Source organism: Hyla sarda, unplaced genomic scaffold (genome assembly GCF_029499605.1).
Source record: "Hyla sarda isolate aHylSar1 unplaced genomic scaffold, aHylSar1.hap1 scaffold_1159, whole genome shotgun sequence".
Classification (NCBI taxonomy): Eukaryota; Metazoa; Chordata; class Amphibia; order Anura; family Hylidae; genus Hyla; species Hyla sarda.
This window is the reverse complement of record NW_026607780.1, coordinates 90,244-116,481: the sequence shown is the minus strand read 5'-3', so window position 1 is coordinate 116,481 and position 26,238 is coordinate 90,244. Positions and strand designations below refer to the sequence as shown.

General features: G+C 46.4%; 12 non-coding genes across 12 annotated transcripts; all 12 read right to left on the bottom strand.

Moving 5' to 3' along the window:
- Positions 1 to 755: 755 nt before the first annotated feature.
- Positions 756 to 946, bottom strand: LOC130302292 (U2 spliceosomal RNA). Its single transcript, XR_008852572.1, has one exon. It is a non-coding gene; the product is annotated as a U2 spliceosomal RNA (small nuclear RNA).
- A 2,099-nt stretch (positions 947 to 3,045) lies between these two features.
- On the bottom strand, positions 3,046 to 3,236 carry LOC130302290 (U2 spliceosomal RNA). The gene has a single exon (XR_008852570.1). It is a non-coding gene; the product is annotated as a U2 spliceosomal RNA (small nuclear RNA).
- Positions 3,237 to 5,324: 2,088 nt separating this feature from the next.
- On the bottom strand, positions 5,325 to 5,515 carry LOC130302247 (U2 spliceosomal RNA). The gene has a single exon (XR_008852529.1). It is a non-coding gene; the product is annotated as a U2 spliceosomal RNA (small nuclear RNA).
- Positions 5,516 to 7,622: 2,107 nt separating this feature from the next.
- Positions 7,623 to 7,812, bottom strand: LOC130302297 (U2 spliceosomal RNA). Its single transcript, XR_008852577.1, has one exon. It is a non-coding gene; the product is annotated as a U2 spliceosomal RNA (small nuclear RNA).
- A 2,089-nt stretch (positions 7,813 to 9,901) lies between these two features.
- LOC130302289 (U2 spliceosomal RNA) lies at positions 9,902 to 10,092 on the bottom strand. Its single transcript, XR_008852569.1, has one exon. It is a non-coding gene; the product is annotated as a U2 spliceosomal RNA (small nuclear RNA).
- Positions 10,093 to 12,187: 2,095 nt separating this feature from the next.
- LOC130302288 (U2 spliceosomal RNA) lies at positions 12,188 to 12,378 on the bottom strand. Its single transcript, XR_008852568.1, has one exon. It is a non-coding gene; the product is annotated as a U2 spliceosomal RNA (small nuclear RNA).
- A 2,082-nt stretch (positions 12,379 to 14,460) lies between these two features.
- LOC130302287 (U2 spliceosomal RNA) lies at positions 14,461 to 14,651 on the bottom strand. Its single transcript, XR_008852567.1, has one exon. It is a non-coding gene; the product is annotated as a U2 spliceosomal RNA (small nuclear RNA).
- A 2,092-nt stretch (positions 14,652 to 16,743) lies between these two features.
- LOC130302286 (U2 spliceosomal RNA) lies at positions 16,744 to 16,934 on the bottom strand. The gene has a single exon (XR_008852566.1). It is a non-coding gene; the product is annotated as a U2 spliceosomal RNA (small nuclear RNA).
- A 2,083-nt stretch (positions 16,935 to 19,017) lies between these two features.
- Positions 19,018 to 19,208, bottom strand: LOC130302285 (U2 spliceosomal RNA). The gene has a single exon (XR_008852565.1). It is a non-coding gene; the product is annotated as a U2 spliceosomal RNA (small nuclear RNA).
- A 2,086-nt stretch (positions 19,209 to 21,294) lies between these two features.
- Positions 21,295 to 21,485, bottom strand: LOC130302284 (U2 spliceosomal RNA). The gene has a single exon (XR_008852564.1). It is a non-coding gene; the product is annotated as a U2 spliceosomal RNA (small nuclear RNA).
- Positions 21,486 to 23,572: 2,087 nt separating this feature from the next.
- Positions 23,573 to 23,763, bottom strand: LOC130302283 (U2 spliceosomal RNA). Its single transcript, XR_008852563.1, has one exon. It is a non-coding gene; the product is annotated as a U2 spliceosomal RNA (small nuclear RNA).
- A 2,090-nt stretch (positions 23,764 to 25,853) lies between these two features.
- Positions 25,854 to 26,044, bottom strand: LOC130302298 (U2 spliceosomal RNA). The gene has a single exon (XR_008852578.1). It is a non-coding gene; the product is annotated as a U2 spliceosomal RNA (small nuclear RNA).
- Positions 26,045 to 26,238: the final 194 nt, after the last annotated feature.

Here is a 26,238-nt window from a genome sequence, read left to right as displayed (position 1 = left end):
ATGTTGGAGCAGGTTTAGATACAGTCTAAAGCATAGATCTCAAAGTCTGTGCACAGAATTTAGCAAGGGCCTCGCACCTTCTGATGCATCAGGTAGGTGCACAATAGCATAGCCTAACCCTCTGTACTTTGGTCTATATTGATGCGGGACATAGACAGCCAGCTGATGACCAATCCATTAGTGCAATGGATGGCTGGAAGCATTTGTCTTTGCCTTTGCAATACCACAGAAGCAATGCATGGTCAATGTACAGCAATGACACACCTGTGTGAACAGCCAGGAGACCCCCCCCCCCCCCCCATGTTATGTTACATAGTTACATAGTTAGTACGGTCGAAAAAAGACATATGTCCATCAAGTTCAACCAGGGAATTAAGGGGTAGGGGGTGTGGCGCGATATTGGGGAAGGGATGAGATTTTATATTCTTCATAAGCATTAATCTTATTTTGTCAATTAGGAACATTCAGCACCCACCCGCTATCAAGGCAGCTGCCTATCATGTCATGCCCTACCTGCACAGGTGTGCTGGCTACTCAAATGATCCAATTAAGGAGGCCATTTAGTCAGCAGCAGCAGAAGTCCTGTGCCTGGACGCTCCAACAGGGGCCAGACACAAGCAGAAGCAGAAGCAGCAGCAGCACCACCTTTTGTTTTTTGGCTGCAGCAGCAGCAAGGGCCCACAGGGCTGGCTAGCTGGCTAGCCAGCAAGCAGGTAGCAATGAAAGTAGGAATCTTTCTTTTTAACCCTGTAAGGGGGTGGTGCACTGTACCCAAAGATACTGCCATATCGGGTCAATGCATAGGGCGACGGAAGCAAGCTTCGAAATCGGCCCCCGTTCTCAAAAATCCATTTAATATATGGTCCCCAGATAGGGGACGTATCAGATATTAAACTGATAAGAACAGATACTACACTTGATCTTAGCCAAAAGGCCGAGAAGCGATAACCGTGAAAGGGGCGGCCCAACAAGGTCCCCTTCATGGGCACTATCACTGCTTGCTGTCAGGGAGGCTGCCAGACAATTTTCCATGCACACTCTGGGCTGGGGGGCAGTCAACCACCAGTACACACAGCAGAACCTAAACCCATACCATTATGCTAAGCAGCAAGACAGGGGGCCCATTGCACTCCCACGGGGCCTTTTTAAATGCAATCCATAACCCGGATTTGCCAGGAACCCTTCTTACTCCTCCTACTTGCATGTGACACTGGCTTAGGATCTGCATAGGAAACACACACACAAGCACACACCTACCTTTGTTGCCTGCAGATGCCTCCTTGGCTGTCCCCAAACGGTATCAAACCAACACCCACGGGAAGCTGTAAGCATAGAGGACATGCCTGCACCCCATTGGACTTACCTGTGTGGGTTAAATCCGGGTTATTTGACAACCTATGGCGGTGATGGTTCTGCTCAGGCAGAGCAGTGCTGATGCTCCTCATAAAGCTGTCGCTGCTGTGAAGGTTCTAGGTGACATCACAATCCCTATGGTTACATACACAACAAAGCTGGGTTGTTGTTGTTTACACTCTGCAAGGCCTGTGGAAGTGAGTGACATCATAGCACTGTAGTTCTGAGGGTTCAAGATGGATGCAACAATCTCCTGTTGCTTCTATGAAGGCCGTAATAGACGACATCACCAAACAGCTCCATAGTCACATACACAGCAAAGGAGAGATGTTGTTTACACCTAGTGATGTCAGTGGTATTGAGTGACATCACAGCACAGTGCTAAGGCTCCTGGGCCTGGACACAGCAGCGGCTGCAATATCTCAACGGAGAATACGTTTATATCTATGTGTGTGTGTGCGCATATATATATATATATATATATATTATATATATATATATATATATATTTCTCTGCCGAAATCACTTTTAAACCCATTTCCACCTTTTTTTCCCTTCTCTTCCTCTTACTTTTTTTTCACGTTTTTTTTACGTTTTTCTCCTTTTCGCCTCTTTTCTGGCGTATTATTCTTCTTTTTCTTCTTTTTTTTTCGTCTAATGCATACCCCATCAGTGCAGCAATGCTTATTCAATACCGCCAGCAGATGGAGACACTGGGGGATAATTTTCTAAGGATTTATACTGATTTTTCCTGTCTGAATTTGTCGCACAGAAAGTTGCAGGCCCAAATATGTGTGACATTTCTGCGACTTTAGCTTCTAGAGCATTTTTACAACATTATACATAGGTGCTGAATACATAAAAAGCGACTGTTCAGCGACAGACAAGTCGCATCGGCTGAAAGTAGGCCAGAATGTCAGTCCATGTTGGAGCAGGTTTAGATACAGTCTAAAGCATAGATCTCAAAGTCTGTGCACAGAATTTAGCAAGGCCTCGCACCTTCTGATGCATCAGGTAGGTGCACAATAGCATAGCCTAACCCTCTGTACTTTGGTCTATATTGATGCGGGACATAGACAGCCAGCTGATGACCAATCCATTAGTGCAATGGATGGCTGGAAGCATTTGTCTTTGCCTTTGCAATACCACAGAAGCAATGCATGGTCAATGTACAGCAATGACACACCTGTGTGAACAGCCAGGAGACCCCCCCCCGCCCCACCCCCCCCCCATGTTATGTTACATAGTTACATAGTTAGTACGGTCGAAAAAAGACATATGTCCATCAAGTTCAACCAGGGAATTAAGGGGTAGGGGTGTGGCGCGATATTGGGGAAGGGATGAGATTTTATATTTCTTCATAAGCATTAATCTTATTTTGTCAATTAGGAACATTCAGCACCCACCCGCTATCAAGGCAGCTGCCTATCATGTCATGCCTACCTGCACAGGTGTGCTGGCTACTCAAATGATCCAATTAAGGAGGCCATTTAGTCAGCAGCAGCAGAAGTCCTGTGCCTGGACGCTCCAACAGGGGCCAGACACAAGCAGAAGCAGAAGCAGCAGAAGCAGCAGCAGCACCACCTTTTGTTTTTTGGCTGCAGCAGCAGCAAGGCCACAGGGCTGGCTAGCTGGCTAGCCAGCAAGCAGGTAGCAATGAAAGTAGGAATCTTTCTTTTTAACCCTGTAAGGGGGTGGTGCACTGTACCCGAAGATACTGCCATATCGGGTCAATGCATAGGGCGACGGAAGCAAGCTTCGAAATCGGCCCCCGTTCTCAAAAATCCATTTAATATATGGTCCCCAGATAGGGGACGTATCAGATATTAAACTGATAAGAACAGATACTACACTTGATCTTAGCCAAAAGGCCGAGAAGCGATAACCGTGAAAGGGCGGGGCCCAACAAGGTCCCCTTCATGGGCACTATCACTGCTTGCCTGTCAGGGAGGCTGCCAGACAATTTTCCATGCACACTCTGGGCTGGGGGGCAGTCAACCACCAGTACACACAGCAGAACCTAAACCCATACCATTATTGCTAAGCAGCAAGACAGGGGCCCATTGCACTCCCACGGGCCTTTTTAAATGCAATCCATAACCCGGATTTGCCAGGAACCCTTCTTACTCCTCCTACTTGCATGTGGACACTGGCTTAGGATCTGCATAGGAAACACACACACAAGCACACACCTACCTTTGTTGCCTGCAGATGCCTCCTTGGCTGTCCCCAAACGGTATCAAACCAACACCCACGGAAGCTGTAAGCATAGAGGACATGCCTGCACCCCATTGGACTTACCTGTGTGGGTTAAATCCGGGTTATTTGACAACCTATGGCGGTGATGGTTCTGCTCAGGCAGAGCAGTGCTGATGCTCCTCATAAAGCTGTCGCTGCTGTGAAGGTTCTAGGTGACATCACAAATCCTATGGTTACATACACAACAAAGCTGGGTTGTTGTTGTTTACACTCTGCAAGGCCTGTGGAAGTGAGTGACATCATAGCACTGTAGTTCTGAGGGTTTCAAGATGGATGCAACAATCTCCTGTTGCTTCTATGAAGGCCGTAATAGACGACATCACCAAACAGCTCCATAGTCACATACACAGCAAAGGAGAGATGTTGTTTACACCTAGTGATGTCAGTGGTATTGAGTGACATCACAGCACAGTGCTAAGGCTCCCTGGGCCTGGACACAGCAGCGGCTGCAATATCTCAACGGAGAATACGTTTATATCTATGTGTGTGTGTGCGCATATATATATATATATATATATATATATATATATATTTCTCCGCCGAAATCACTTTTAAACCCATTTCCACCTTTTTTTCCCTTCTCTTCCTCTTACTTTTTTTCACGTTTTTTTACGTTTTTCTCCTTTTCGCCTCTTTTTCTGGGCGTATTATTCTTCTTTTTCTTCTTTTTTTTCGTCTAATGCATACCCCATCAGTGCAGCAATGCTTATTCAATACCGCCAGCAGATGGAGACACTGGGGGATAATTTTCTAAGGATTTATACTGATTTTTCCTGTCTGAATTTGTCGCACAGAAAGTTGCAGGCCAAATATGTGTGACATTTCTGCGACTTTAGCTTCTAGAGCATTTTTACAACATTATACATAGGTGCTGAATACATAAAAAGCGACTGTTCAGCGACAGACAAGTCGCATCGGCTGAAAGTAGGCCCAGAATGTCAGTCCATGTTGGAGCAGGTTTAGATACAGTCTAAAGCATAGATCTCAAAGTCTGTGCACAGAATTTAGCAAGGGCCTCGCACCTTCTGATGCATCAGGTAGGTGCACAATAGCATAGCCTAACCCTCTGTACTTTGGTCTATATTGATGCGGACATAGACAGCCAGCTGATGACCAATCCATTAGTGCAATGGATGGCTGGAAGCATTTGTCTTTGCCTTTGCAATACCACAGAAGCAATGCATGGTCAATGTACAGCAATGACACACCTGTGTGAACAGCCAGGAGACCCCCCCCCCACCCCCCCCCCCCATGTTATGTACATAGTTACATAGTTAGTACGGTCGAAAAAAGACATATGTCCATCAAGTTCAACCAGGGAATTAAGGGGTAGGGGTGTGGCGCGATATTGGGGAAGGGATGAGATTTTATATTTCTTCATAAGCATTAATCTTATTTTGTCAATTAGGAACATTCAGCACCCACCCGCTATCAAGGCAGCTGCCTATCATGTCATGCCCTACCTGCACAGGTGTGCTGGCTACTCAAATGATCCAATTAAGGAGGCCATTTAGTCAGCAGCAGCAGAAGTCCTGTGCCTGGACGCTCCAACAGGGGCCAGACACAAGCAGAAGCAGAAGCAGCAGAAGCAGCAGCAGCACCACCTTTTGTTTTTTGGCTGCAGCAGCAGCAAGGCCCACAGGGCTGGCTAGCTGGCTAGCCAGCAAGCAGTAGCAATGAAAGTAGGAATCTTTCTTTTTAACCCTGTAAGGGGGTGGTGCACTGTACCCGAAGATACTGCCATATCGGTCAATGCATAGGGCGACGGAAGCAAGCTTCGAAATCGGCCCCCCGTTCTCAAAAATCCATTTAATATATGGTCCCCAGATAGGGGACGTATCAGATATTAAACTGATAAGAACAGATACTACACTTGATCTTAGCCAAAAGGCCGAGAAGCGATAACCGTGAAAGGGGCGGGCCCAACAAGGTCCCCTTCATGGGCACTATCACTGCTTGCTGTCAGGGAGGCTGCCAGACAATTTTCCATGCACACTCTGGGCTGGGGGGCAGTCAACCACCAGTACACACAGCAGAACCTAAACCCATACCATTATTGCTAAGCAGCAAGACAGGGGCCCATTGCACTCCCACGGGGCCTTTTTAAATGCAATCCATAACCCGGATTTGCCAGGAACCCTTCTTACTCCTCCTACTTGCATGTGACACTGGCTTAGGATCTGCATAGGAAACACACACACAAGCACACACCTACCTTTGTTGCCTGCAGATGCCTCCTTGGCTGTCCCCAAACGGTATCAAACCAACACCCACGGGAAGCTGTAAGCATAGAGGACATGCCTGCACCCCATTGGACTTACCTGTGTGGGTTAAATCCGGGGTATTTGACAACCTATGGCGGTGATGGTTCTGCTCAGGCAGAGCAGTGCTGATGCTCCTCATAAAGCTGTCGCTGCTGTGAAGGTTCTAGGTGACATCACAAATCCCTATGGTTACATACACAACAAAGCTGGGTTTGTTGTTGTTTACACTCCTGCAAGGCCTGTGGAAGTGAGTGACATCATAGCACTGTAGTTCTGAGGGTTCAAGATGGATGCAACAATCTCCTGTTGCTTCTATGAAGGCCGTAATAGACGACATCACCAAACAGCTCCATAGTCACATACACAGCAAAGGAGAGATGTTGTTTACACCTAGTGATGTCAGTGGTATTGAGTGACATCACAGCACAGTGCTAAGGCTCCTGGGCCTGGACACAGCAGCGGCTGCAATATCTCAACGGAGAATACGTTTATATCTATGTGTGTGTGTGCGCATATATATATATATATATATATATATATATATATATATATATATATATTTCTCCGCCGAAATCACTTTTAAACCCATTTCCACCTTTTTTTCCCTTCTCTTCCTCTTACTTTTTTTTCACGTTTTTTTTACGTTTTTCTCCTTTTCGCCTCTTTTCTGGGCGTATTATTCTTCTTTTTCTTCTTTTTTTTCGTCTAATGCATACCCCATCAGTGCAGCAATGCTTATTCAATACCGCCAGCAGATGGAGACACTGGGGGATAATTTTCTAAGGATTTATACTGATTTTTCCTGTCTGAATTTGTCGCACAGAAAGTTGCAGGCCAAATATGTGTGACATTTCTGCGACTTTAGCTTCTAGAGCATTTTTACAACATTATACATAGGTGCTGAATACATAAAAAGCGACTGTTCAGCGACAGACAAGTCGCATCGGCTGAAAGTAGGCCAGAATGTCAGTCCATGTTGGAGCAGGTTTAGATACAGTCTAAAGCATAGATCTCAAAGTCTGTGCACAGAATTTAGCAAGGGCCTCGCACCTTCTGATGCATCAGGTAGGTGCACAATAGCATAGCCTAACCCCTCTGTACTTTGGTCTATATTGATGCGGGACATAGACAGCCAGCTGATGACCAATCCATTAGTGCAATGGATGGCTGGAAGCATTTGTCTTTGCCTTTGCAATACCACAGAAGCAATGCATGGTCAATGTACAGCAATGACACACCTGTGTGAACAGCCAGGAGACCCCCCCCCCCCACCCCCCCCCCCCATGTTATGTTACATAGTTACATAGTTAGTACGGTCGAAAAAAGACATATGTCCATCAAGTTCAACCAGGGAATTAAGGGGTAGGGGTGTGGCGCGATATTGGGGAAGGGATGAGATTTTATATTTCTTCATAAGCATTAATCTTATTTTGTCAATTAGGAACATTCAGCACCCACCCGCTATCAAGGCAGCTGCCTATCATGTCATGCCCTACCTGCACAGGTGTGCTGGCTACTCAAATGATCCAATTAAGGAGGCCATTTAGTCAGCAGCAGCAGAAGTCCTGTGCCTGGACGCTCCAACAGGGGCCAGACACAAGCAGAAGCAGAAGCAGCAGAAGCAGCAGCAGCACCACCTTTTGTTTTTTGGCTGCAGCAGCAGCAAGGCCCACAGGGCTGGCTAGCTGGCTAGCCAGCAAGCAGGTAGCAATGAAAGTAGGAATCTTTCTTTTTAACCCTGTAAGGGGGTGGTGCACTGTACCCGAAGATACTGCCATATCGGGTCAATGCATAGGGCGACGGAGCAAGCTTCGAAATCGGCCCCCGTTCTCAAAAATCCATTTAATATATGGTCCCCAGATAGGGGACGTATCAGATATTAAACTGATAAGAACAGATACTACACTTGATCTTAGCCAAAAGGCCGAGAAGCGATAACCGTGAAAGGGGCGGGCCCAACAAGGTCCCCTTCATGGGCACTATCACTGCTTGCTGTCAGGGAGGCTGCCAGACAATTTTCCATGCACACTCTGGGCTGGGGGGCAGTCAACCACCAGTACACACAGCAGAACCTAAACCCATACCATTATTGCTAAGCAGCAAGACAGGGGCCCATTGCACTCCCACGGGGCCTTTTTAAATGCAATCCATAACCCGGATTTGCCAGGAACCCTTCTTACTCCTCCTACTTGCATGTGACACTGGGCTTAGGATCTGCATAGGAAACACACACACAAGCACACACCTACCTTTGTTGCCTGCAGATGCCTCCTTGGCTGTCCCCAAACGGTATCAAACCAACACCCACGGGAAGCTGTAAGCATAGAGGACATGCCTGCACCCCATTGGACTTACCTGTGTGGGTTAAATCCGGGTTATTTGACAACCTATGGCGGTGATGGTTCTGCTCAGGCAGAGCAGTGCTGATGCTCCTCATAAAGCTGTCGCTGCTGTGAAGGTTCTAGGTGACATCACAAATCCCTATGGTTACATACACAACAAAGCTGGGTTGTTGTTGTTTACACTCTGCAAGGCCTGTGGAAGTGAGTGACATCATAGCACTGTAGTTCTGAGGGTTCAAGATGGATGCAACAATCTCCTGTTGCTTCTATGAAGGCCGTAATAGACGACATCACCAAACAGCTCCATAGTCACATACACAGCAAAGGAGAGATGTTGTTTACACCTAGTGATGTCAGTGGTATTGAGTGACATCACAGCACAGTGCTAAGGCTCCTGGGCCTGGACACAGCAGCGGCTGCAATATCTCAACGGAGAATACGTTTATATCTATGTGTGTGTGTGCGCGTATATATATATATATATATATATATATATATATATATATTTCTCCGCCGAAATCACTTTTAAACCCATTTCCACCTTTTTTTCCCTTCTCTTCCTCTTACTTTTTTTTCACGTTTTTTTACGTTTTTCTCCTTTTCGCCTCTTTTCTGGGCGTATTATTCTTCTTTTTCTTCTTTTTTTTCGTCTAATGCATAACCCATCAGTGCAGCAATGCTTATTCAATACCGCCAGCAGATGGAGACACTGGGGGATAATTTTCTAAGGATTTATACTGATTTTTCCTGTCTGAATTTGTCGCACAGAAAGTTGCAGGCCAAATATGTGTGACATTTCTGCGACTTTAGCTTCTAGAGCATTTTTACAACATTATACATAGGTGCTGAATACATAAAAAGCGACTGTTCAGCGACAGACAAGTCGCATCGGCTGAAAGTAGGCCAGAATGTCAGTCCATGTTGGAGCAGGTTTAGATACAGTCTAAAGCATAGATCTCAAAGTCTGTGCACAGAATTTAGCAAGGGCCTCGCACCTTCTGATGCATCAGGTAGGTGCACAATAGCATAGCCTAACCCTCTGTACTTTGGTCTATATTGATGCGGGACATAGACAGCCAGCTGATGACCAATCCATTAGTGCAATGGATGGCTGGAAGCATTTGTCTTTGCCTTTGCAATACCACAGAAGCAATGCATGGTCAATGTACAGCAATGACACACCTGTGTGAACAGCCAGGAGACCCCCCCCCCCCCCCCCATGTTATGTTACATAGTTACATAGTTAGTACGGTCGAAAAAAGACATATGTCCATCAAGTTCAACCAGGGAATTAAGGGGTAGGGGTGTGCCGCGATATTGGGGAAGGGATGAGATTTTATATTTCTTCATAAGCATTAATCTTATTTTGTCAATTAGGAACATTCAGCACCCACCCGCTATCAAGGCAGCTGCCTATCATGTCATGCCCTACCTGCACAGGTGTGCTGGCTACTCAAATGATCCAATTAAGGAGGCCATTTAGTCAGCAGCAGCAGAAGTCCTGTGCCTGGACGCTCCAACAGGGGCCAGACACAAGCAGAAGCAGAAGCAGCAGAAGCAGCAGCAGCACCACCTTTTGTTTTTTTGGCTGCAGCAGCAGCAAGGCCCACAGGGCTGGCTAGCTGGCTAGCCAGCAAGCAGGTAGCAATGAAAGTAGGAATCTTTCTTTTTAACCCTGTAAGGGGGTGGTGCACTGTACCCGAAGATACTGCCATATCGGGTCAATGCATAGGGCGACGGAAGCAAGCTTCGAAATCGGCCCCCGTTCTCAAAAATCCATTTAATATATGGTCCCCAGATAGGGGACGTATCAGATATTAAACTGATAAGAACAGATACTACACTTGATCTTAGCCAAAAGGCCGAGAAGCGATAACCGTGAAAGGGGCGGGCCCAACAAGGTCCCCTTCATGGGCACTATCACTGCTTGCTGTCAGGGAGGCTGCCAGACAATTTTCCATGCACACTCTGGGCTGGGGGGCAGTCAACCACCAGTACACACAGCAGAACCTAAACCCATACCATTATTGCTAAGCAGCAAGACAGGGGCCCATTGCACTCCCACGGGGCCTTTTTAAATGCAATCCATAACCCGGATTTGCCAGGAACCCTTCTTACTCCTCCTACTTGCATGTGACACTGGGCTTAGGATCTGCATAGGAAACACACACACAAGCACACACCTACCTTTGTTGCCTGCAGATGCCTCCTTGGCTGTCCCCAAACGGTATCAAACCAACACCCACGGGAAGCTGTAAGCATAGAGGACATGCCTGCACCCCATTGGACTTACCTGTGTGGGTTAAATCCGGGTTATTTGACAACCTATGGCGGTGATGGTTCTGCTCAGGCAGAGCAGTGCTGATGCTCCTCATAAAGCTGTCGCTGCTGTGAAGGTTCTAGGTGACATCACAAATCCCTATGGTTACATACACAACAAAGCTGGGTTGTTGTTGTTTACACTCTGCAAGGCCTGTGGAAGTGAGTGACATCATAGCACTGTAGTTCTGAGGGTTCAAGATGGATGCAACAATCTCCTGTTGCTTCTATGAAGGCCGTAATAGACGACATCACCAAACAGCTCCATAGTCACATACACAGCAAAGGAGAGATGTTGTTTACACCTAGTGATGTCAGTGGTATTGAGTGACATCACAGCACAGTGCTAAGGCTCCTGGGCCTGGACACAGCAGCGGCTGCAATATCTCAACGGAGAATACGTTTATATCTATGTGTGTGTGTGCGCATATATATATATATATATATATATATATATATATATATATTTCTCCGCCGAAATCACTTTTAAACCCATTTCCACCTTTTTTTCCCTTCTCTTCCTCTTACTTTTTTTTCACGTTTTTTTACGTTTTTCTCCTTTTCGCCTCTTTTCTGGGCGTATTATTCTTCTTTTTCTTCTTTTTTTTCGTCTAATGCATACCCCATCAGTGCAGCAATGCTTATTCAATACCGCCAGCAGATGGAGACACTGGGGGATAATTTTCTAAGGATTTATACTGATTTTTCCTGTCTGAATTTGTCGCACAGAAAGTTGCAGGCCAAATATGTGTGACATTTCTGCGACTTTAGCTTCTAGAGCATTTTTACAACATTATACATAGGTGCTGAATACATAAAAAGCGACTGTTCAGCGACAGACAAGTCGCATCGGCTGAAAGTAGGCCAGAATGTCAGTCCATGTTGGAGCAGGTTTAGATACAGTCTAAAGCATAGATCTCAAAGTCTGTGCACAGAATTTAGCAAGGGCCTCGCACCTTCTGATGCATCAGGTAGGTGCACAATAGCATAGCCTAACCCTCTGTACTTTGGTCTATATTGATGCGGGACATAGACAGCCAGCTGATGACCAATCCATTAGTGCAATGGATGGCTGGAAGCATTTGTCTTTGCCTTTGCAATACCACAGAAGCAATGCATGGTCAATGTACAGCAATGACACACCTGTGTGAACAGCCAGGAGACCCCCCCCCCCACCCCCCCCCCCCATGTTATGTTACATAGTTACATAGTTAGTACGGTCGAAAAAAGACATATGTCCATCAAGTTCAACCAGGGAATTAAGGGGTAGGGGTGTGGCGCGATATTGGGGAAGGGATGAGATTTTATATTTCTTCATAAGCATTAATCTTATTTTGTCAATTAGGAACATTCAGCACCCACCCGCTATCAAGGCAGCTGCCTATCATGTCATGCCCTACCTGCACAGGTGTGCTGGCTACTCAAATGATCCAATTAAGGAGGCCATTTAGTCAGCAGCAGCAGAAGTCCTGTGCCTGGACGCTCCAACAGGGGCCAGACACAAGCAGAAGCAGAAGCAGCAGAAGCAGCAGCAGCACCACCTTTTGTTTTTTGGCTGCAGCAGCAGCAAGGCCCACAGGGCTGGCTAGCTGGCTAGCCAGCAAGCAGGTAGCAATGAAAGTAGGAATCTTTCTTTTTAACCCTGTAAGGGGGTGGTGCACTGTACCCGAAGATACTGCCATATCGGGTCAATGCATAGGGCGACGGAAGCAAGCTTCGAAATCGGCCCCCGTTCTCAAAAATCCATTTAATATATGGTCCCCAGATAGGGGACGTATCAGATATTAAACTGATAAGAACAGATACTACACTTGATCTTAGCCAAAAGGCCGAGAAGCGATAACCGTGAAAGGGGCGGGCCCAACAAGGTCCCCTTCATGGGCACTATCACTGCTTGCTGTCAGGGAGGCTGCCAGACAATTTTCCATGCACACTCTGGGCTGGGGGGCAGTCAACCACCAGTACACACAGCAGAACCTAAACCCATACCATTATTGCTAAGCAGCAAGACAGGGGCCCATTGCACTCCCACGGGGCCTTTTTAAATGCAATCCATAACCCGGATTTGCCAGGAACCCTTCTTACTCCTCCTACTTGCATGTGACACTGGGCTTAGGATCTGCATAGGAAACACACACACAAGCACACACCTACCTTTGTTGCCTGCAGATGCCTCCTTGGCTGTCCCCAAACGGTATCAAACCAACACCCACGGGAAGCTGTAAGCATAGAGGACATGCCTGCACCCCATTGGACTTACCTGTGTGGGTTAAATCCGGGTTATTTGACAACCTATGGCGGTGATGGTTCTGCTCAGGCAGAGCAGTGCTGATGCTCCTCATAAAGCTGTCGCTGCTGTGAAGGTTCTAGGTGACATCACAAATCCCTATGGTTACATACACAACAAAGCTGGGTTGTTGTTGTTTACACTCTGCAAGGCCTGTGGAAGTGAGTGACATCATAGCACTGTAGTTCTGAGGGTTCAAGATGGATGCAACAATCTCCTGTTGCTTCTATGAAGGCCGTAATAGACGACATCACCAAACAGCTCCATAGTCACATACACAGCAAAGGAGAGATGTTGTTTACACCTAGTGATGTCAGTGGTATTGAGTGACATCACAGCACAGTGCTAAGGCTCCTGGGCCTGGACACAGCAGCGGCTGCAATATCTCAACGGAGAATACGTTTATATCTATGTGTGTGTGTGCGCATATATATATATATATATATATATATATATATATATATATATTTCTCCGCCGAAATCACTTTTAAACCCATTTCCACCTTTTTTTCCCTTCTCTTCCTCTTACTTTTTTTTCACGTTTTTTTACGTTTTTCTCCTTTTCGCCTCTTTTCTGGGCGTATTATTCTTCTTTTTCTTCTTTTTTTTCGTCTAATGCATACCCCATCAGTGCAGCAATGCTTATTCAATACCGCCAGCAGATGGAGACACTGGGGGATAATTTTCTAAGGATTTATACTGATTTTTCCTGTCTGAATTTGTCGCACAGAAAGTTGCAGGCCAAATATGTGTGACATTTCTGCGACTTTAGCTTCTAGAGCATTTTTACAACATTATACATAGGTGCTGAATACATAAAAAGCGACTGTTCAGCGACAGACAAGTCGCATCGGCTGAAAGTAGGCCAGAATGTCAGTCCATGTTGGAGCAGGTTTAGATACAGTCTAAAGCATAGATCTCAAAGTCTGTGCACAGAATTTAGCAAGGGCCTCGCACCTTCTGATGCATCAGGTAGGTGCACAATAGCATAGCCTAACCCTCTGTACTTTGGTCTATATTGATGCGGGACATAGACAGCCAGCTGATGACCAATCCATTAGTGCAATGGATGGCTGGAAGCATTTGTCTTTGCCTTTGCAATACCACAGAAGCAATGCATGGTCAATGTACAGCAATGACACACCTGTGTGAACAGCCAGGAGACCCCCCCCCATGTTATGTTACATAGTTACATAGTTAGTACGGTCGAAAAAAGACATATGTCCATCAAGTTCAACCAGGGAATTAAGGGGTAGGGGTGTGGCGCGATATTGGGGAAGGGATGAGATTTTATATTTCTTCATAAGCATTAATCTTATTTTGTCAATTAGGAACATTCAGCACCCACCCGCTATCAAGGCAGCTGCCTATCATGTCATGCCCTACCTGCACAGGTGTGCTGGCTACTCAAATGATCCAATTAAGGAGGCCATTTAGTCAGCAGCAGCAGAAGTCCTGTGCCTGGACGCTCCAACAGGGGCCAGACACAAGCAGAAGCAGAAGCAGCAGAAGCAGCAGCAGCACCACCTTTTGTTTTTTGGCTGCAGCAGCAGCAAGGCCCACAGGGCTGGCTAGCTGGCTAGCCAGCAAGCAGGTAGCAATGAAAGTAGGAATCTTTCTTTTTAACCCTGTAAGGGGGTGGTGCACTGTACCCGAAGATACTGCCATATCGGGTCAATGCATAGGGCGACGGAAGCAAGCTTCGAAATCGGCCCCCGTTCTCAAAAATCCATTTAATATATGGTCCCCAGATAGGGGACGTATCAGATATTAAACTGATAAGAACAGATACTACACTTGATCTTAGCCAAAAGGCCGAGAAGCGATAACCGTGAAAGGGGCGGGCCCAACAAGGTCCCCTTCATGGGCACTATCACTGCTTGCTGTCAGGGAGGCTGCCAGACAATTTTCCATGCACACTCTGGGCTGGGGGGCAGTCAACCACCAGTACACACAGCAGAACCTAAACCCATACCATTATTGCTAAGCAGCAAGACAGGGGCCCATTGCACTCCCACGGGGCCTTTTTAAATGCAATCCATAACCCGGATTTGCCAGGAACCCTTCTTACTCCTCCTACTTGCATGTGACACTGGGCTTAGGATCTGCATAGGAAACACACACACAAGCACACACCTACCTTTGTTGCCTGCAGATGCCTCCTTGGCTGTCCCCAAACGGTATCAAACCAACACCCACGGGAAGCTGTAAGCATAGAGGACATGCCTGCACCCCATTGGACTTACCTGTGTGGGTTAAATCCGGGTTATTTGACAACCTATGGCGGTGATGGTTCTGCTCAGGCAGAGCAGTGCTGATGCTCCTCATAAAGCTGTCGCTGCTGTGAAGGTTCTAGGTGACATCACAAATCCCTATGGTTACATACACAACAAAGCTGGGTTGTTGTTGTTTACACTCTGCAAGGCCTGTGGAAGTGAGTGACATCATAGCACTGTAGTTCTGAGGGTTCAAGATGGATGCAACAATCTCCTGTTGCTTCTATGAAGGCCGTAATAGACGACATCACCAAACAGCTCCATAGTCACATACACAGCAAAGGAGAGATGTTGTTTACACCTAGTGATGTCAGTGGTATTGAGTGACATCACAGCACAGTGCTAAGGCTCCTGGGCCTGGACACAGCAGCGGCTGCAATATCTCAACGGAGAATACGTTTATATCTATGTGTGTGTGTGCGCGTATATATATATATATATATATATATATATATATATATATATATTTCTCCGCCGAAATCACTTTTAAACCCATTTCCACCTTTTTTTCCCTTCTCTTCCTCTTACTTTTTTTTCACGTTTTTTTACGTTTTTCTCCTTTTCGCCTCTTTTCTGGGCGTATTATTCTTCTTTTTCTTCTTTTTTTTCGTCTAATGCATAACCCATCAGTGCAGCAATGCTTATTCAATACCGCCAGCAGATGGAGACACTGGGGGATAATTTTCTAAGGATTTATACTGATTTTTCCTGTCTGAATTTGTCGCACAGAAAGTTGCAGGCCAAATATGTGTGACATTTCTGCGACTTTAGCTTCTAGAGCATTTTTACAACATTATACATAGGTGCTGAATACATAAAAAGCGACTGTTCAGCGACAGACAAGTCGCATCGGCTGAAAGTAGGCCAGAATGTCAGTCCATGTTGGAGCAGGTTTAGATACAGTCTAAAGCATAGATCTCAAAGTCTGTGCACAGAATTTAGCAAGGGCCTCGCACCTTCTGATGCATCAGGTAGGTGCACAATAGCATAGCCTAACCCTCTGTACTTTGGTCTATATTGATGCGGGACATAGACAGCCAGCTGATGACCAATCCATTAGTGCAATGGATGGCTGGAAGCATTTGTCTTTGCCTTTGCAATACCACAGAAGCAATGCATGGTCAATGTACAGCAATGACACACCTGTGTGAACAGCCAGGAGACCCCCCCCCCCCCCCCCATGTTATGTTACATAGTTACATAGTTAGTACGGTCGAAAAAAGACATATGTCCATCAAGTTCAACCAGGGAATTAAGGGGTAGGGGTGTGCCGCGATATTGGGGAAGGGATGAGATTTTATATTTCTTCATAAGCATTAATCTTATTTTGTCAATTAGGAACATTCAGCACCCACCCGCTATCAAGGCAGCTGCCTATCATGTCATGCCCTACCTGCACAGGTGTGCTGGCTACTCAAATGATCCAATTAAGGAGGCCATTTAGTCAGCAGCAGCAGAAGTCCTGTGCCTGGACGCTCCAACAGGGGCCAGACACAAGCAGAAGCAGAAGCAGCAGAAGCAGCAGCAGCACCACCTTTTTTTTTTTGGCTGCAGCAGCAGCAAGGCCCACAGGGCTGGCTAGCTGGCTAGCCAGCAAGCAGGTAGCAATGAAAGTAGGAATCTTTCTTTTTAACCCTGTAAGGGGGTGGTGCACTGTACCCGAAGATACTGCCATATCGGGTCAATGCATAGGGCGACGGAAGCAAGCTTCGAAATCGGCCCCCGTTCTCAAAAATCCATTTAATATATGGTCCCCAGATAGGGGACGTATCAGATATTAAACTGATAAGAACAGATACTACACTTGATCTTAGCCAAAAGGCCGAGAAGCGATAACCGTGAAAGGGGCGGGCCCAACAAGGTCCCCTTCATGGGCACTATCACTGCTTGCTGTCAGGGAGGCTGCCAGACAATTTTCCATGCACACTCTGGGCTGGGGGGCAGTCAACCACCAGTACACACAGCAGAACCTAAACCCATACCATTATTGCTAAGCAGCAAGACAGGGGCCCATTGCACTCCCACGGGGCCTTTTTAAATGCAATCCATAACCCGGATTTGCCAGGAACCCTTCTTACTCCTCCTACTTGCATGTGACACTGGGCTTAGGATCTGCATAGGAAACACACACACACAAGCACACACCTACCTTTGTTGCCTGCAGATGCCTCCTTGGCTGTCCCCAAACGGTATCAAACCAACACCCACGGGAAGCTGTAAGCATAGAGGACATGCCTGCACCCCATTGGACTTACCTGTGTGGGTTAAATCCGGGTTATTTGACAACCTATGGCGGTGATGGTTCTGCTCAGGCAGAGCAGTGCTGATGCTCCTCATAAAGCTGTCGCTGCTGTGAAGGTTCTAGGTGACATCACAAATCCCTATGGTTACATACACAACAAAGCTGGGTTGTTGTTGTTTACACTCTGCAAGGCCTGTGGAAGTGAGTGACATCATAGCACTGTAGTTCTGAGGGTTCAAGATGGATGCAACAATCTCCTGTTGCTTCTATGAAGGCCGTAATAGACGACATCACCAAACAGCTCCATAGTCACATACACAGCAAAGGAGAGATGTTGTTTACACCTAGTGATGTCAGTGGTATTGAGTGACATCACAGCACAGTGCTAAGGCTCCTGGGCCTGGACACAGCAGCGGCTGCAATATCTCAACGGAGAATACGTTTATATCTATGTGTGTGTGTGCGCATATATATATATATATATATATATATATATATATATATATATTTCTCCGCCGAAATCACTTTTAAACCCATTTCCACCTTTTTTTCCCTTCTCTTCCTCTTACTTTTTTTTCACGTTTTTTTACGTTTTTCTCCTTTTCGCCTCTTTTCTGGGCGTATTATTCTTCTTTTTCTTCTTTTTTTTCGTCTAATGCATACCCCATCAGTGCAGCAATGCTTATTCAATACCGCCAGCAGATGGAGACACTGGGGGATAATTTTCTAAGGATTTATACTGATTTTTCCTGTCTGAATTTGTCGCACAGAAAGTTGCAGGCCAAATATGTGTGACATTTCTGCGACTTTAGCTTCTAGAGCATTTTTACAACATTATACATAGGTGCTGAATACATAAAAAGCGACTGTTCAGCGACAGACAAGTCGCATCGGCTGAAAGTAGGCCAGAATGTCAGTCCATGTTGGAGCAGGTTTAGATACAGTCTAAAGCATAGATCTCAAAGTCTGTGCACAGAATTTAGCAAGGGCCTCGCACCTTCTGATGCATCAGGTAGGTGCACAATAGCATAGCCTAACCCTCTGTACTTTGGTCTATATTGATGCGGGACATAGACAGCCAGCTGATGACCAATCCATTAGTGCAATGGATGGCTGGAAGCATTTGTCTTTGCCTTTGCAATACCACAGAAGCAATGCATGGTCAATGTACAGCAATGACACACCTGTGTGAACAGCCAGGAGACCCCCCCCCCCCCCATGTTATGTTACATAGTTACATAGTTAGTACGGTCGAAAAAAGACATATGTCCATCAAGTTCAACCAGGGAATTAAGGGGTAGGGGTGTGGCGCGATATTGGGGAAGGGATGAGATTTTATATTTCTTCATAAGCATTAATCTTATTTTGTCAATTAGGAACATTCAGCACCCACCCGCTATCAAGGCAGCTGCCTATCATGTCATGCCCTACCTGCACAGGTGTGCTGGCTACTCAAATGATCCAATTAAGGAGGCCATTTAGTCAGCAGCAGCAGAAGTCCTGTGCCTGGACGCTCCAACAGGGGCCAGACACAAGCAGAAGCAGCAGAAGCAGCAGCAGCACCACCTTTTGTTTTTTGGCTGCAGCAGCAGCAAGGCCCACAGGGCTGGCTAGCTGGCTAGCCAGCAAGCAGGTAGCAATGAAAGTAGGAATCTTTCTTTTTAACCCTGTAAGGGGGTGGTGCACTGTACCCGAAGATACTGCCATATCGGGTCAATGCATAGGGCGACGGAAGCAAGCTTCGAAATCGGCCCCCGTTCTCAAAAATCCATTTAATATATGGTCCCCAGATAGGGGACGTATCAGATATTAAACTGATAAGAACAGATACTACACTTGATCTTAGCCAAAAGGCCGAGAAGCGATAACCGTGAAAGGGGCGGGCCCAACAAGGTCCCCTTCATGGGCACTATCACTGCTTGCTGTCAGGGAGGCTGCCAGACAATTTTCCATGCACACTCTGGGCTGGGGGGCAGTCAACCACCAGTACACACAGCAGAACCTAAACCCATACCATTATTGCTAAGCAGCAAGACAGGGGCCCATTGCACTCCCACGGGGCCTTTTTAAATGCAATCCATAACCCGGATTTGCCAGGAACCCTTCTTACTCCTCCTACTTGCATGTGACACTGGGCTTAGGATCTGCATAGGAAACACACACACAAGCACACACCTACCTTTGTTGCCTGCAGATGCCTCCTTGGCTGTCCCCAAACGGTATCAAACCAACACCCACGGGAAGCTGTAAGCATAGAGGACATGCCTGCACCCCATTGGACTTACCTGTGTGGGTTAAATCCGGGTTATTTGACAACCTATGGCGGTGATGGTTCTGCTCAGGCAGAGCAGTGCTGATGCTCCTCATAAAGCTGTCGCTGCTGTGAAGGTTCTAGGTGACATCACAAATCCCTATGGTTACATACACAACAAAGCTGGGTTGTTGTTGTTTACACTCTGCAAGGCCTGTGGAAGTGAGTGACATCATAGCACTGTAGTTCTGAGGGTTCAAGATGGATGCAACAATCTCCTGTTGCTTCTATGAAGGCCGTAATAGACGACATCACCAAACAGCTCCATAGTCACATACACAGCAAAGGAGAGATGTTGTTTACACCTAGTGATGTCAGTGGTATTGAGTGACATCACAGCACAGTGCTAAGGCTCCTGGGCCTGGACACAGCAGCGGCTGCAATATCTCAACGGAGAATACGTTTATATCTATGTGTGTGTGTGCGCATATATATATATATATATATATATATATATATATATATTTCTCCGCCGAAATCACTTTTAAACCCATTTCCACCTTTTTTTCCCTTCTCTTCCTCTTACTTTTTTTTCACGTTTTTTTACGTTTTTCTCCTTTTCGCCTCTTTTCTGGGCGTATTATTCTTCTTTTTCTTCTTTTTTTTCGTCTAATGCATACCCCATCAGTGCAGCAATGCTTATTCAATACCGCCAGCAGATGGAGACACTGGGGGATAATTTTCTAAGGATTTATACTGATTTTTCCTGTCTGAATTTGTCGCACAGAAAGTTGCAGGCCAAATATGTGTGACATTTCTGCGACTTTAGCTTCTAGAGCATTTTTACAACATTATACATAGGTGCTGAATACATAAAAAGCGACTGTTCAGCGACAGACAAGTCGCATCGGCTGAAAGTAGGCCAGAATGTCAGTCCATGTTGGAGCAGGTTTAGATACAGTCTAAAGCATAGATCTCAAAGTCTGTGCACAGAATTTAGCAAGGGCCTCGCACCTTCTGATGCATCAGGTAGGTGCACAATAGCATAGCCTAACCCTCTGTACTTTGGTCTATATTGATGCGGGACATAGACAGCCAGCTGATGACCAATCCATTAGTGCAATGGATGGCTGGAAGCATTTGTCTTTGCCTTTGCAATACCACAGAAGCAATGCATGGTCAATGTACAGCAATGACACACCTGTGTGAACAGCCAGGAGACCCCCCCCCCCCCCCCCATGTTATGTTACATAGTTACATAGTTAGTACGGTCGAAAAAAGACATATGTCCATCAAGTTCAACCAGGGAATTAAGGGGTAGGGGTGTGCCGCGATATTGGGGAAGGGATGAGATTTTATATTTCTTCATAAGCATTAATCTTATTTTGTCAATTAGGAACATTCAGCACCCACCCGCTATCAAGGCAGCTGCCTATCATGTCATGCCCTACCTGCACAGGTGTGCTGGCTACTCAAATGATCCAATTAAGGAGGCCATTTAGTCAGCAGCAGCAGAAGTCCTGTGCCTGGACGCTCCAACAGGGGCCAGACACAAGCAGAAGCAGAAGCAGCAGAAGCAGCAGCAGCACCACCTTTTGTTTTTTGGCTGCAGCAGCAGCAAGGCCCACAGGGCTGGCTAGCTGGCTAGCCAGCAAGCAGGTAGCAATGAAAGTAGGAATCTTTCTTTTTAACCCTGTAAGGGGGTGGTGCACTGTACCCGAAGATACTGCCATATCGGGTCAATGCATAGGGCGACGGAAGCAAGCTTCGAAATCGGCCCCCGTTCTCAAAAATCCATTTAATATATGGTCCCCAGATAGGGGACGTATCAGATATTAAACTGATAAGAACAGATACTACACTTGATCTTAGCCAAAAGGCCGAGAAGCGATAACCGTGAAAGGGGCGGGCCCAACAAGGTCCCCTTCATGGGCACTATCACTGCTTGCTGTCAGGGAGGCTGCCAGACAATTTTCCATGCACACTCTGGGCTGGGGGGCAGTCAACCACCAGTACACACAGCAGAACCTAAACCCATACCATTATTGCTAAGCAGCAAGACAGGGGCCCATTGCACTCCCACGGGGCCTTTTTAAATGCAATCCATAACCCGGATTTGCCAGGAACCCTTCTTACTCCTCCTACTTGCATGTGACACTGGGCTTAGGATCTGCATAGGAAACACACACACAAGCACACACCTACCTTTGTTGCCTGCAGATGCCTCCTTGGCTGTCCCCAAACGGTATCAAACCAACACCCACGGGAAGCTGTAAGCATAGAGGACATGCCTGCACCCCATTGGACTTACCTGTGTGGGTTAAATCCGGGTTATTTGACAACCTATGGCGGTGATGGTTCTGCTCAGGCAGAGCAGTGCTGATGCTCCTCATAAAGCTGTCGCTGCTGTGAAGGTTCTAGGTGACATCACAAATCCCTATGGTTACATACACAACAAAGCTGGGTTGTTGTTGTTTACACTCTGCAAGGCCTGTGGAAGTGAGTGACATCATAGCACTGTAGTTCTGAGGGTTCAAGATGGATGCAACAATCTCCTGTTGCTTCTATGAAGGCCGTAATAGACGACATCACCAAACAGCTCCATAGTCACATACACAGCAAAGGAGAGATGTTGTTTACACCTAGTGATGTCAGTGGTATTGAGTGACATCACAGCACAGTGCTAAGGCTCCTGGGCCTGGACACAGCAGCGGCTGCAATATCTCAACGGAGAATACGTTTATATCTATGTGTGTGTGTGCGCATATATATATATATATATATATATATATATATATATATATTTCTCCGCCGAAATCACTTTTAAACCCATTTCCACCTTTTTTTCCCTTCTCTTCCTCTTACTTTTTTTTCACGTTTTTTTACGTTTTTCTCCTTTTCGCCTCTTTTCTGGGCGTATTATTCTTCTTTTTCTTCTTTTTTTTCGTCTAATGCATACCCCATCAGTGCAGCAATGCTTATTCAATACCGCCAGCAGATGGAGACACTGGGGGATAATTTTCTAAGGATTTATACTGATTTTTCCTGTCTGAATTTGTCGCACAGAAAGTTGCAGGCCAAATATGTGTGACATTTCTGCGACTTTAGCTTCTAGAGCATTTTTACAACATTATACATAGGTGCTGAATACATAAAAAGCGACTGTTCAGCGACAGACAAGTCGCATCGGCTGAAAGTAGGCCAGAATGTCAGTCCATGTTGGAGCAGGTTTAGATACAGTCTAAAGCATAGATCTCAAAGTCTGTGCACAGAATTTAGCAAGGGCCTCGCACCTTCTGATGCATCAGGTAGGTGCACAATAGCATAGCCTAACCCTCTGTACTTTGGTCTATATTGATGCGGGACATAGACAGCCAGCTGATGACCAATCCATTAGTGCAATGGATGGCTGGAAGCATTTGTCTTTGCCTTTGCAATACCACAGAAGCAATGCATGGTCAATGTACAGCAATGACACACCTGTGTGAACAGCCAGGAGACCCCCCCCCCCCCCCCATGTTATGTTACATAGTTACATAGTTAGTACGGTCGAAAAAAGACATATGTCCATCAAGTTCAACCAGGGAATTAAGGGGTAGGGGTGTGCCGCGATATTGGGGAAGGGATGAGATTTTATATTTCTTCATAAGCATTAATCTTATTTTGTCAATTAGGAACATTCAGCACCCACCCGCTATCAAGGCAGCTGCCTATCATGTCATGCCCTACCTGCACAGGTGTGCTGGCTACTCAAATGATCCAATTAAGGAGGCCATTTAGTCAGCAGCAGCAGAAGTCCTGTGCCTGGACGCTCCAACAGGGGCCAGACACAAGCAGAAGCAGAAGCAGCAGAAGCAGCAGCAGCACCACCTTTTGTTTTTTGGCTGCAGCAGCAGCAAGGCCCACAGGGCTGGCTAGCTGGCTAGCCAGCAAGCAGGTAGCAATGAAAGTAGGAATCTTTCTTTTTAACCCTGTAAGGGGGTGGTGCACTGTACCCGAAGATACTGCCATATCGGGTCAATGCATAGGGCGACGGAAGCAAGCTTCGAAATCGGCCCCCGTTCTCAAAAATCCATTTAATATATGGTCCCCAGATAGGGGACGTATCAGATATTAAACTGATAAGAACAGATACTACACTTGATCTTAGCCAAAAGGCCGAGAAGCGATAACCGTGAAAGGGGCGGGCCCAACAAGGTCCCCTTCATGGGCACTATCACTGCTTGCTGTCAGGGAGGCTGCCAGACAATTTTCCATGCACACTCTGGGCTGGGGGGCAGTCAACCACCAGTACACACAGCAGAACCTAAACCCATACCATTATTGCTAAGCAGCAAGACAGGGGCCCATTGCACTCCCACGGGGCCTTTTTAAATGCAATCCATAACCCGGATTTGCCAGGAACCCTTCTTACTCCTCCTACTTGCATGTGACACTGGGCTTAGGATCTGCATAGGAAACACACACACAAGCACACACCTACCTTTGTTGCCTGCAGATGCCTCCTTGGCTGTCCCCAAACGGTATCAAACCAACACCCACGGGAAGCTGTAAGCATAGAGGACATGCCTGCACCCCATTGGACTTACCTGTGTGGGTTAAATCCGGGTTATTTGACAACCTATGGCGGTGATGGTTCTGCTCAGGCAGAGCAGTGCTGATGCTCCTCATAAAGCTGTCGCTGCTGTGAAGGTTCTAGGTGACATCACAAATCCCTATGGTTACATACACAACAAAGCTGGGTTGTTGTTGTTTACACTCTGCAAGGCCTGTGGAAGTGAGTGACATCATAGCACTGTAGTTCTGAGGGTTCAAGATGGATGCAACAATCTCCTGTTGCTTCTATGAAGGCCGTAATAGACGACATCACCAAACAGCTCCATAGTCACATACACAGCAAAGGAGAGATGTTGTTTACACCTAGTGATGTCAGTGGTATTGAGTGACATCACAGCACAGTGCTAAGGCTCCTGGGCCTGGACACAGCAGCGGCTGCAATATCTCAACGGAGAATACGTTTATATCTATGTGTGTGTGTGCGCATATATATATATATATATATATATATATATATATATATATATATATATATTTCTCCGCCGAAATCACTTTTAAACCCATTTCCACCTTTTTTTCCCTTCTCTTCCTCTTACTTTTTTTTCACGTTTTTTTACGTTTTTCTCCTTTTCGCCTCTTTTCTGGGCGTATTATTCTTCTTTTTCTTCTTTTTTTTCGTCTAATGCATACCCCATCAGTGCAGCAATGCTTATTCAATACCGCCAGCAGATGGAGACACTGGGGGATAATTTTCTAAGGATTTATACTGATTTTTCCTGTCTGAATTTGTCGCACAGAAAGTTGCAGGCCAAATATGTGTGACATTTCTGCGACTTTAGCTTCTAGAGCATTTTTACAACATTATACATAGGTGCTGAATACATAAAAAGCGACTGTTCAGCGACAGACAAGTCGCATCGGCTGAAAGTAGGCCAGAATGTCAGTCCATGTTGGAGCAGGTTTAGATACAGTCTAAAGCATAGATCTCAAAGTCTGTGCACAGAATTTAGCAAGGGCCTCGCACCTTCTGATGCATCAGGTAGGTGCACAATAGCATAGCCTAACCCTCTGTACTTTGGTCTATATTGATGCGGGACATAGACAGCCAGCTGATGACCAATCCATTAGTGCAATGGATGGCTGGAAGCATTTGTCTTTGCCTTTGCAATACCACAGAAGCAATGCATGGTCAATGTACAGCAATGACACACCTGTGTGAACAGCCAGGAGACCCCCCCCCCCCCCCATGTTATGTTACATAGTTACATAGTTAGTACGGTCGAAAAAAGACATATGTCCATCAAGTTCAACCAGGGAATTAAGGGGTAGGGGTGTGGCGCGATATTGGGGAAGGGATGAGATTTTATATTTCTTCATAAGCATTAATCTTATTTTGTCAATTAGGAACATTCAGCACCCACCCGCTATCAAGGCAGCTGCCTATCATGTCATGCCCTACCTGCACAGGTGTGCTGGCTACTCAAATGATCCAATTAAGGAGGCCATTTAGTCAGCAGCAGCAGAAGTCCTGTGCCTGGACGCTCCAACAGGGGCCAGACACAAGCAGAAGCAGCAGAAGCAGCAGCAGCACCACCTTTTGTTTTTTGGCTGCAGCAGCAGCAAGGCCCACAGGGCTGGCTAGCTGGCTAGCCAGCAAGCAGGTAGCAATGAAAGTAGGAATCTTTCTTTTTAACCCTGTAAGGGGGTGGTGCACTGTACCCGAAGATACTGCCATATCGGGTCAATGCATAGGGCGACGGAAGCAAGCTTCGAAATCGGCCCCCGTTCTCAAAAATCCATTTAATATATGGTCCCCAGATAGGGGACGTATCAGATATTAAACTGATAAGAACAGATACTACACTTGATCTTAGCCAAAACGCCGAGAAGCGATAACCGTGAAAGGGGCGGGCCCAACAAGGTCCCCTTCATGGGCACTATCACTGCTTGCTGTCAGGGAGGCTGCCAGACAATTTTCCATGCACACTCTGGGCTGGGGGGCAGTCAACCACCAGTACACACAGCAGAACCTAAACCCATACCATTATTGCTAAGCAGCAAGACAGGGGCCCATTGCACTCCCACGGG